The sequence below is a fragment of the Amblyomma mixtum genome, chromosome 3, assembly GCF_055824585.1.
Source record: "Amblyomma mixtum isolate Tamu chromosome 3, ASM5582458v1, whole genome shotgun sequence".
NCBI lineage: Eukaryota > Metazoa > Arthropoda > Arachnida > Ixodida > Ixodidae > Amblyomma > Amblyomma mixtum.
The window spans coordinates 353042205-353054068 of record NC_143014.1 but is presented as its reverse complement, the minus strand read 5'-3'; the positions used below and the strand labels follow the sequence as shown (position 1 = coordinate 353054068).

The window sequence follows — 11864 nt, the reverse complement described above, 5'->3', positions numbered from 1 at the left end:
GCAAAAACCACAGGGCCAGGAAGAAGCAGACAAAATGCGCTTACTCGGACACCACTGTGTGCATGAAAGTCTTTACGGTTGTCTACAATTTTGTGCAAATATAAAGTAGCTAAGGATGGGTGCCAAATACAATTCAATGCAGATGCCTTTCATTACATAGTACCCAATGCACAACTTAGTGAGCAAGGAACATTGGTAACATCTGAAAAAGGCCAGACACTTGCCCACAAGCATGATGATGATTGATTTTTGATGGCGCGAGGGAATCTGAGGACAAAGAGCACCATGGCACAAGGTATTTTCTTCATCTCAAGGTGGGGCAACGAACCATTTGGCAGGCATTTCACCCTAAAGGAGACGAGCACCAGGTGAGGAGAAAGCTTGTACCCATTGGATTGGTGGTTACCCAGCACTTGCCCACAAGCAATCAGGAAGCATACTTCCCCGAAACCTTATGCTTTCAGTCATAGTTTCCATTATCTCAGCATCTGCACGAAAATGTACTAATCTCTGATGTCAGTGAAAATGCAGCCACAGGTGCTGGTTGCAGCTCACTAAGGTATTCAAATATCTCTGCAGTGCGCCTCACGAGGAACAGATGCTTAAGTTTCCACAAAGGGCTCCTTGCAGAAATTTAACCGAAGGCCGCTGCCATGTTAACCTTTTCAAAATGATGGCCCAGAAAGACAAAGTGTAGTCATGTGTCTGATGTAGAAAAAGGATGAAGGCATGAATCTTTCAGCTTCTTCAACAGCTGTGATGTGTTTGTAACTGGTATCGCTTGGTTTGGTTATTAGGGTTTAACGTCCCAAAGCAACTCAGGCTATGAGGGACGCCGTGTTGAAGGGCTCCGGAAATTTCGACCACCTGGGGTTTTTTAACGTGCACTGACATCGCACAGCACACTGGCCTCTAGAATTTCTCCTCCATCGAAACTTGGCCGCCGCGGCCGGGATCGAACCCACGTCTTTCGGGTCAGCAGCCGGGCGCCGTAACCACTGAGCCATCGCGGCAGGGCTGTTGCTGGTATTGCTTCGCACAGCTTCAGTCTTCCCTTTGACATTTCGTGAAATCATTCCATATCTGTGAAAGATCTCGCTCGCAAACATTTTGGTTCTAATGAAGGAGCAAAAAAGACCCATGTCCTAGGCCTTTTTTTGTGACACTAAAGGAAGGCTCGCTTTTAGGGTCATTATTACGAAGAGGTCCATGTGGCAACAAACTTTGAAACAATTTCTGCAAGAGCTGAGTGTTCTGAAGCCTAAGAATTTCTCATGAGGCGCCCTGTAGATTGAGTGCTCTGAAGCCTAAGAATCTCTCATGAGGTGCCCTGTAGATGCATCAGAACACCTCAGTAAGCTGTTACTGGGTCCTGTAAGTGCTATGTCATTTGACATTAAGGGTATGTACTTTTCCTCGACACATGCAGTGATGATGTATATGTCGAGTGAAAGCATAAAAGACTTCGAAGAGTTGCGCTTCCAGATTGCTTGCGGAGGAAAGCACAAGAGTCTGGCCATGCTCAGCTGTTACCTTTGCTTCTTTTTTGTTGAGTTCTGCAGTGAGTACTACGTAATGACAGAAGGTATCTGCATCGACTCATGTTTAACATCTGTCTGTGCGACCTCCATCTTGCACGACACGACAGGCAACTCCATAATGCCCTTCATGCACCGAGTGTCAGTGTGTTCTGTCAGCTTCCTGGTCCTGTATTTTCTGTTCTTAAAGTTATTACTGCCTTCATTCTCCACTCCATGAAGCCTGAATGTGCTACACTGGGTTGCTCCACGCGTCATGCAGTAACCTGGCCATTTTTTTCATACATCGGAGGCACTCAGGTCGCAAGCCATGCTTACTATATTCAGCAGATAAGTGTACATGTGAGACATATCATTTATAACCAATTTTAACAGTGGTATTTCGTGCAAGAATATCTAAATGCTACTCAATTTTTGCTCAAATTTTCAGATACACACTCTTATTCAGATTAAAAACATAATTTGGCTACTGTGCTCTCGTGATGCCACGTCTTGAGTTTGCATCAGTAGCTTAGAATAGTGCCTCTGTTACCTCTGGCGATGAAATCGAAAATGTTCAGCAGAAGATTGTATGCATCCTTTGTGATAGATATATTGAGCGCTGTCGTTTCTAAGACCACGACTTTCTTCTAGCAGACCTTGGTATGTCTACTCTTTATGACATGGATTTTCTACATAAAGTTGTGCTCGGCTCTATTGACTGTGAGCCGTTATTGATGTCACAGCGATTTCGTGTGCCTCAGGGAAAAACCACCAAATGCTATGATAGATTTCATCCTGACATGCATGCCATTTCACCAATGACTCGTTTGCAAATAACACAATTCAACTTTTTATGACACAGAAATATTTGCCTAATTTGCTGTTTTCATTGTTTATTCATTATGCTTGTTTTTCTTTACTATTATTATCATCGTATTTGTGACCATTTTTCTGTATTATGTCTGTTCACGTCATGGTGTTTGTATTGACTTAGTGTGCACTCGTTTAGGCCAATTGGCTGTTCAGGCACATTTAAAATAAAATATCTACCTATCTATTTAAGCAGAAGCACAGCACCAAGGTACTCACCAACTGTTTGAAGCACTGTGCGCAAGCTTTCGTGCCGACATGAATACAGGTACTCTGGAATGCACATTGTCCAAGTCTTCATCATGCCATGCCGCTCCGACTCTCTGGTAGCAAAATTTTCCACTAAAAAAAAGAGCAATTTTGTTTATGTTAGACTAGTAATATTAAATTTTACTATATACTAGGTACTTCTCATCATTCTACCCCAGACTAAACCATACACCAGTGATCATCATGTTTTAATTTTGTTGTATATGATCACAAAATGTGGTATAATTAACATGTTAGAAATTCTGGTCAAAATAAATCTGACAAAGTATTGTTTAAAAAAATCTGGGCACAAGGAAGAAGAAAGCTAGCCAGATAGCCTGGACGAATGTTTTCAGTTTCATGCAAGCATCAGTACCCTTGCACACAAAATGTACAATTTAGTGGGTTTACCCTTCCAGAATGGAATTTCATGCTGCAACCATCTAGCAATGCGAAAAAAATTTTTAACTTCCATTCCAGACAAAGGAAAGAAAATTCCTCTGGTTTTTCTTCACAAGCCTCTGCAAGTATACAATTCAGTGAATCTACTCTGCAAGTACGTGAACCTACCAGCACGAGACAATGACAAGAAAGGAGACAAAGCAGGCGCTGACTCGCAATTGAAGTTTATTGAAGTAAACAGGGAGCACATAGAAAAGCCAAACAACACCACAAACCACACAGTTACAGATATGCTATACAACAACATGAGTAAAAGATCGCTCTTAACTTTCCTCTCATCTAGATAGTCCAACTCGTTGCATATGAACACGATGGACAGCACACTCACAGATTTGTCACCGAGTCATAAGATGTGTCTAGCCTCGATAATTTTCCGGTTAATCTGCTCCGAATGTATCGCCAAAATGAGTGTTGCCAAAAGGTATGGCTAGCAGCCTTCACATTCCTTGCGATGTTCAGATAAGTTAGAACCCCTACCAATATCCAAATATCTCTTGTGCTCCCGTAGTCTTACATTCACACACCTTCGAGTTTGACCAACATAAACCCAACCCCAAGATAACAGTATCCGATACACCACATACATTTTACAAGGCACATATGCTTTTCCCGGACCAAATTCACAAAATTATTCTTAACAATTTTACAGTTTGTAGACAACTTATTAGGGGCCAAAAGCACCATTTCTGCGTCATACATTCTGACCAAATTTTTCAAATTGTGCGACAATCTACGTATGTACAGTAACACAGTCGATCTTTTGGTATCTCGATGGCTGGCCCTGGCCGTATCCTGCCAATCCCTGTGAAAGGGTTTTAGCTTTAACATGCTAAAGGGAAGAATGGCGCAGCATCAAGTAATAAGGACAGCAGGACAACAAGCACACGCACAAGTGCCAACCTTGGAGTGTATACAGAATCCAAGAGCACGTGCTTGACAATCAGCACTGGCAGTCAAGGAAATGAGAAAACACTGATTTGAACATTCAAGATTGAATGAGCCCGACCCTTGACTGCCAACGCTGAATGTCAAGCACATGCTCTTGGAATCTGTATCTGCTCCAAGGTTGGCACTAATGCGTGTGTGCTCTCCTGCTGTCCTCGTTACATGATGCTATGCCATTCTTACCTTTAGCATGTCTGACCAACTTGATCAATCTTATACGCTCAGCTTTAACAATTTATCACACACTCCTGCAATAGCATGGTTGGGGAATAATGCTTTCGTAAGCCTTAAAATCTGCTCATGGAGACCACTTGTCATGCTGTGAAAGCATCACTTCATCAATACCGAGCCTAGCCTAGATGACGCAATGCTATCTTTCACTAGCTTAGAACAGTTCGGCCAATAGTCAAGTAGCTGCTTGACACTCCTGGGTGAATATCGGCAGCATACATGGCATGTGCAGAACATCAAGGTGAAGCCCAGAAACCACAGCTCTTTTTGATGGGACATTTCCTCTAAGGAAATGCTAAGTTAAAGAAAGGCCTTGCTCCTTAAACAACTTGACAATATGCACAGGTCCCACACTATCGCAACCTTTTGTAAAAGACCAGAAAATCAGACGCAGTGAAAGATTTTCCCCCAGCCCATGCAAGTTCTTGGCAATCACTCCATCCACCCTGCTTAAGAGAATATTACTTAGCACAGAGGCATTCAATCGATACATATACTAGACTTTTGAACATATGCCGCACAGCCATACTCCAGAAACATGCTCTTCAAATAAAAGGAAGTAAGTCCAAAAAAAGGCTACTACGCACCTGTTCCTAAACACAAGCTCATCATTGTGCTCCGATATACACATTCACAAGCTTTTCATAAGGTCCTCATACGGGATGGAATAAAATAGTTCTACATCGACACTAACCACCAGACAATCTGCTGGATTGCCATTCTTCAGATACTCAACCACGCTGCGAATTGAGTACAAGAAACCGATCTTCAAGATGCGAAGTAGACAAATGCTTTTGCAAATAACCAGACAAAATTTTGCAAGAACACTTTTCTGAAATTCATCTGAAGAGCATGCTAGTGAATAGCATTTATTTTAAGAGCATGGCTGTAGAGTACTGCAGTGAGGTATGTGTTCAAAAATCTGGTATATGTAGTGGTTCGAAGATGGGCCTTGTGCTAAGAGATATTTTAAGTAGGGTGTATAGAATGATTGTCAAGGACTTGCATGGACTGGGGGAAAAAATCTTTTGCTATGTTGATGATTTTCTGGTCTTTTACAAATGTTCTGATAATTTGGGATGTGAACATATTCTCAATCTGTTTAAGGAGCAAGGCCTTTGTCTTAGGTTTACCTTGGAGCAAATGTCGCCACAAAAGGAGCTGCGGTTTCTGGACCTTACCTTGATAAGTTGATCTGCACACACCATGTGTGCTGGTGATATTCACACAGGAGTGTTAAGCTGCTACTTGGACACAGGTTGGCTATTACAAGCTAGTGAAAGATAGCATTGGACTGTCAAGCCTGGACTCAGAATTGATGAAGTCATGCTTTCTTAGCATGACGACTAGTTTCCAAGAGTATATTTTAGGTTAATGAACAAAGGATTTCCTAACCATGTTATTTGCAAGAGCATACAACAAATTGTTAAGGAAGCCGAAAGCTTTTCACGGCGACCGGCGCAATCAGGCCGGGGCCAGCCAGCGAGATGCCAAAAGACCGGTTGTGTTACCGTACATACATAGATTGTCGCACAAATTGAAAAATGCGGCCAGAAGGTATGATGGAAAAGCGATTTTCTTGGCCCCTAATAAGTTGTTTAAAATATGTAAAATTGTTAAGAATAATTCTGTGAATGTGGCTAGAGAAAAGTACACATGTGGAGTGAAATGTATATGTACCTTGTAAAATGAACATGGTATCAGACCCTGTATCTTGTGGTCAGGTCTATATAGGTCAAACTGGAAGGTGTATCAATGTAAGATTACAGGAGCACAAGAGGGTAGGGGTTCTAACTTTTCTGTATATTGCAAGGGATGTGAAGGCTGCTACCCTTTTCTTTTGGCAACACACATTTTGGCAGTAAATTCAGAGAAGATTAAATGGTAGATTATTGAGGCTAGACACACCTTACGACTCGGTGACTAATGTGCAAGTGTGTTGTCTATCGCACTAACACGCAATGAGTTGGACTATCTCGATCAGGGGAATGTTCAGGGGCATTGACTCATGTTGTCATGTATACTTATTTGTAATTGTGTGGTTTGTGGTGTTGCTTGGCTTCTTCATGTATTCCCTATTCACTTCAATAAACTATGGCCGCGACTCAGCGGCTGTCTTGTCTCTTGTCTAGTCTTTCGCACTGGTAGATTCACCATGATGTCTCACCTGTGCAGAAATCCAACACGACATTTTCCTCTTCACACTTGAGGTTCAGTGCATAATAAGGCCAACGCCAGTCATCCGCAAGAAAAGTTCATGGCTCCATTAACACCGCCTCCTGCTTACAAGACACAGTGCGGCATTCATTGTAGATTCTACCTGCAACACAGAACGCAAAGTTTTAGTTTGAGTGGACTAAGGTAGGAAAGCAGCACAAAATATCGACAGCCAAACGGCCGAGCTGAAAGAAATAGAGGGTAGCGTAATAGTGAATATACTGATATAGTTTTGTGTAACATCTTCTATTCATATAAAATGTACACTTTTTTTTCTTATGTTGACGCCTGGGTACACTATATTGTGCACTTATTGCATGGGCCCGAACTAGCAGCTTGCTAAGGGCCCAGATGCTTTTATCACCCTGTTTGCATAACCTTCATCCAAAGTGAATAAACTGATACTGATATTGCATGCAAGATATATGCATGATATATTGTGATATTCAACACTGCTACCATTGGCTTAGCTAACTATTTATGCATAACAAAAAATGCAGTATCACATAAATACTGATACAGTACTATTAGCGTTAATATTAGCAGTGCAGGTTCAATGAAAAAAAAGGGGGCCTAGTGCTAGCTGCCATTCCCACAGCAGGCTTGTGACCAATCGCCAGTTTAAAGGAAAAAGGAATGACTGAAAAGGGAGAGAGCCAGTAGGAAGGAAGACGGGCATAAAAGGACTTAGGATACAATAGGCAGGCAAAGTTATTTAGACAGCAACCACAAAAGAAACATTAACACCCAAGTAAAGATGTACAAGACCAACCATACCATTGTGCACAGTGGATAACTTGTTAACCTCATTTAGCCCAAAATATATTTTCATATATACTTGTCCTATTAAGTGATTACATTCATTAATAGCATAATTAACCTCATTTAGCCCAAAATATATTTTCATATATACTTGTCCTATAAAGTGATTACATTCATTAATAGCATAACTGACCGACTGAAACCAAAACAGGGGTGAAGGGCGGTGAATGAGCCCTAGGCGTGATGCTTTTGCCTTCCTAGTGGGACACAGAAGGATCATTCAGTCGAACATCGGGTCTTTGAGATTAATATGTAGTTTAATATTAGCAGAAAAATAGAACAACAAAGCAAGCAATGTAGCTGATCATTGTTCTATGCACATGAGAAAAAAAAGCATTATGAATAACCAAGTATGCAATGTTTGTAGCTACACATTTCTTCACACACGTGTCTAAAACATATGCGCATGATTTGCCACAAGACAGTGTCTCGTTTAGATAGGGTACCTGCTATGGCAGTAGTGCACAATCAGGCTGGAATGAAATGCAAACAGCGCCTATGAACAAGACAAAATATTTCACCTGTGTGATTTCAGCTTGAGTATGCAGCTAGCCTGATTCCTGTTTCTGGTTAAGAGATCTACCTAATACACATATATGAACCCTTTCTAAATGTATACCTCGCTGCAAAGTAGAAAAGTACTGCACATGTATGTTCGCATTTCGTTCCGGCCTAACTGTAAATGCATAATGTGTGTCTAATGCTCATCATTATCAGTCAAGGCTGTCACTTCCAACACCAAGCAGATACATGAAACCTGCAAAAACTCCTTGAAGGCAAGAGTCTGGAGACAAGCTTCTAGACCCACTCTGAAGGATGTAGATTTGGTGTTTAGTGTGGCATATAATTACTTCTGCATTAATAGCGAGCATGTAAGGCCAATACAAGGTGCTTCTGAATTTGGTCGCCTAAAATTTGCTTGGGAGAACGCAAAATAATGCTAAAGAGCAATCTATAGACACAATATTGCATGCTGAATAAACAACAAGAAAAAAAGAAGGCAATGCTCTGGAAGCACCTTCAGTCATTCAAGACAAAAATGATGAGGCATGCTGACGCTGCTGCTTGAACAATAGAAAAAAGCCACTACTGCTTACTTACAATAAACGCTTTCTCTGAGCAAGCAATGAAAGAGAGCTGTAACTCATGAAACCTCACGCCATTCTTTTTACAAAAAAGGAATTTAAAAGGTTGCAATGCGAGAATCCCTGCCATAATAGTATTCTCCTCACACTTGGGTTACACAAGCCGAGGCTTTTAACAGCATGGGTTTTTGCATGTGTTCATTCTGAAGCATTACCCGGTTGAAGCGACACAAAATATTTACTTCCCCATGAATCTGTGCGTGTAGCATAATCACAGAAAATATTTTTTACACTGGACAGAAATACAACAGCATAGTGGCGTAACTGACACACAACAGGCTTCGGGGACAGTGCAAGACAATGATCTGAAATCCTACACAACAGACCTGCGACATTACAATGGCTAAATCCTTGATAGTAGTATTTAACAGCCATCTAAATGCTCGTGCGCAACAGGTGGGAGCACTATACTGCGAAGCAACAGTAAACCTTTGCCACTAGTCTAAACAAAAGTGCGCCTCATTGCGACTTCCACTAAACTTTTTTGCTCCCAGTGCAACAAAGCAAGTACACAGGGGGCTCGAATGGCAACGATACGATGTGTTAGGCTATCATGTCATCATCTTAACATAAACAATGCATGTGGTCTCTGTTCCGGACTGCCAATCAGCCTCGAGAAGACAAAGATGCTTATAAAAAAAGAACAAAGCAACAAGCTCTCAAACCTCACAGTGAACATAGAAGTAGCAGAACCATGTAACCTAGCCAGTAGTTCGAAGCTAAGCAGCAGAAGAAAATATGTTAAGGCCAGGACTGAGCAAACAGAAAATCATGGAGGGAACCTAAAAGCAGCAATAAGCAATGAGAGTGGAGTTGCCTTGATGTTCATTGTCAATACCTACTGCTCAAAGTAAAGGAAACCAGGGTATAAGAAATACAGGATTTCATATTATGCTTTGAGCAAATGCAGTGAGAATGAAACAGGGTAGAGATTTGTCTTACAACATTTTCACTCTTTACTTTGCACCTGAGGAAAATAAATTTGTGTGCAGTTCACCTACTGCTTGGCACTGTCCTAGAAGGAATGAATCCAGGTCTCGAAAAGTCTACAGAGAGAATACTGATGCTGCATGTGCATTTCTCTCTAGACTCCCTCGTTTATTCCTTCCCTTAGGTTCAGGAGTCCACCGAGAGAAGTGAGACAGTTACTGCCCCATTTTCTTTCCTCAAAAACCAATTTTCATTTCATTTCTCTGAACTGTCCTGAAATGTGTATAAGTTACCAATTTTTTTAGTGCCCAATTACATACTGTAATTTTTGCAAGGAATATGAGGTTGATGAACAGAAAAAAAAAAATGTCTGGAATGGTACCTTTGGTAACTTAGCACCTGGACAAACAGCTGACCCACTGGGCGTCCCTAGCAACAGTAGCCGGTAGTCCAGATCCAAAGGAACCATGCGAATGATTACCGAAAAGTTTAAGGACAGCAGATGCATGAACACAAAACAGCTTTTCAGCACTGTTGCAGTGGGATGAACGGTTCCAAATCTCTAGACTATACCTGGTAATAAATAAATTACCAGAAGACCATCTCGAGCGCAGAATGATCTCAAATAGAGTTCAGTAAAGCAGAAAGTTGGGCTAGTTGGTATCGATCCATCTAAAAACGGAGCACAGAAAAACACGCAGAACACAGGGAGAGCGGACAGGACAAGCACATTCAACACGCACTACCAACATGGACAGCTTGTGCTTAATTGAATCGAAAAGTTTACGCTGACCGACCAATGTTACTTCAAATAGAGACAGAAAGCGCATGCACGTTGTGCTGATGTTACCGTGAACATAACATGCGACGAGACACAGGGTTACAATACAAACAAAAAACCGCTTTCAAAATTTGAGAACAAATTGCTCACCTTCTCACAAGTTCACGAAACCGGAGACGATGTCGTGTGGCTGCCGCCAGTCACTCGTGATGCAATGCAATGCCGCTGACTTTCCTTGAGCAATTTTCAGTGGATTAAACTTCGAACTGTTCGCACCGACCACCGTTCACCTCACCAAGCATGTGTGCACGGAGGAAGTAAAATTCATGCGGGCAAGTCAGCCGCGCAAAACTCCGAGCACGATGCCATTTGCAGAGCTATGGTGTCTAGCAGAGCTGCACGGGAAATTCATAGCCCCATTCGCGTATTCGCGTCCGCAAAAGCGCACCACCTTGAAAACATATCAAATGTATTTAATTTTACCGTAGCTTTTTTAGCTGATAACTTGAATGGTTTTACATATTAAAATTTTTTTTTCGTTTCATGAGCGTTGTTACCACAAGAGCGCAGGGCATGCAGCTTGGCCATGACGAGTCGAAGCGCTAGCCAAGCCCGCAGTCGGAACCATGCGCGGAATTGCGGAGTATGTGTGGTGTTGAGTGAACAGGTGCTTTAGAACGGTTTTTGTTCTTCCGTGTTCGCTGCGTGCGTCCTGCGCGCTGTATTGTCGTTACGGTGTGTGTATGTGTGCGGCCCGGTGTTGAGTGAACAGGTGCTTTAGAACGGTTTTTGTTCTTCCGTGTTCGCTGCGTGCGTCCTGCGCGCTGTATTGTCGTTACGGTGTGTGTATGTGTGCGGCCCGTACGCCGCATTGGAGTGTACAACCGCTTGCTGTCCCATGCGGCATCGATGCATAGTAAAACGACCGTGCAGAATGTGCGTCACAATGACAGTGGCCCTGCACTAAAGAGGAGACGAAGCCGGGGGAAAAGCTGCTCACCCTCGTGGGACTGCAAGAATCTGGCGAGGAACGGTCGACACGCGTTTCGGTGGATGATTTCGTTTATCAAGCTAAAAAATTCAGCACTGGCCAATAGCACTGATGAGCTGCTGCTGCGTCATGATAAACACCTCTCTAATGTTTATTACAAGCTTGTTGGATGTGAACGTGGCCATGAGTGGTATTCGTCGAGCAGCGGCCCTCAGGAGGTGGAACCAGTCGACACCTGAAGACGATTACTGTTTGCCCGCGCCCTGGCGCCTCGCTTCCAACCGCATGCGTTGGCGTTATTTATATCTGATTTTCACACGTAGTGGAACTGTCGCAAACATTACAGCCGCATCTTTCAAACGTGCCGTGTGAAGAGGACCATTTTTCATATTTTTTTGAGGGAGGGGGTGGGGGGAATGAGCGGCTGCTCAAATGTCATTCTTTATTATTTTGAGCTTATTTTCCATAAATGTGCCAGGTTGTCCCATTCTTGCCTCTTGGTTGCATGTAAGCAGTGCATTTATTTGGCATATATTTCTTTGCTGTTGTATTTGCACAGGGTTAATGATTCTCATTGTATTGTGGTGACACATCATTGTATACACTCCTTGCAGAATGTCTAAGGGGGTAATAAATTACTGAGCAGAGAGTATGCCCTGTGATAAATGCGAGGAACATTACTGATTTACTTCACACTTGGC

General features: G+C 42.4%; 1 long non-coding RNA gene across 1 annotated transcript; it reads right to left on the bottom strand.

Moving 5' to 3' along the window:
- Window positions 1-1016: 1016 nt before the first annotated feature.
- LOC149356401 (uncharacterized) lies at window positions 1017-10609 on the bottom strand. The gene is made up of 3 exons (XR_016291641.1): window positions 10323-10609; window positions 6445-6597; window positions 1017-2732 (listed from the first exon to the last, which is right to left on the bottom strand). It is a non-coding gene; the product is annotated as an uncharacterized LOC149356401 (long non-coding RNA).
- Window positions 10610-11864: the final 1255 nt, after the last annotated feature.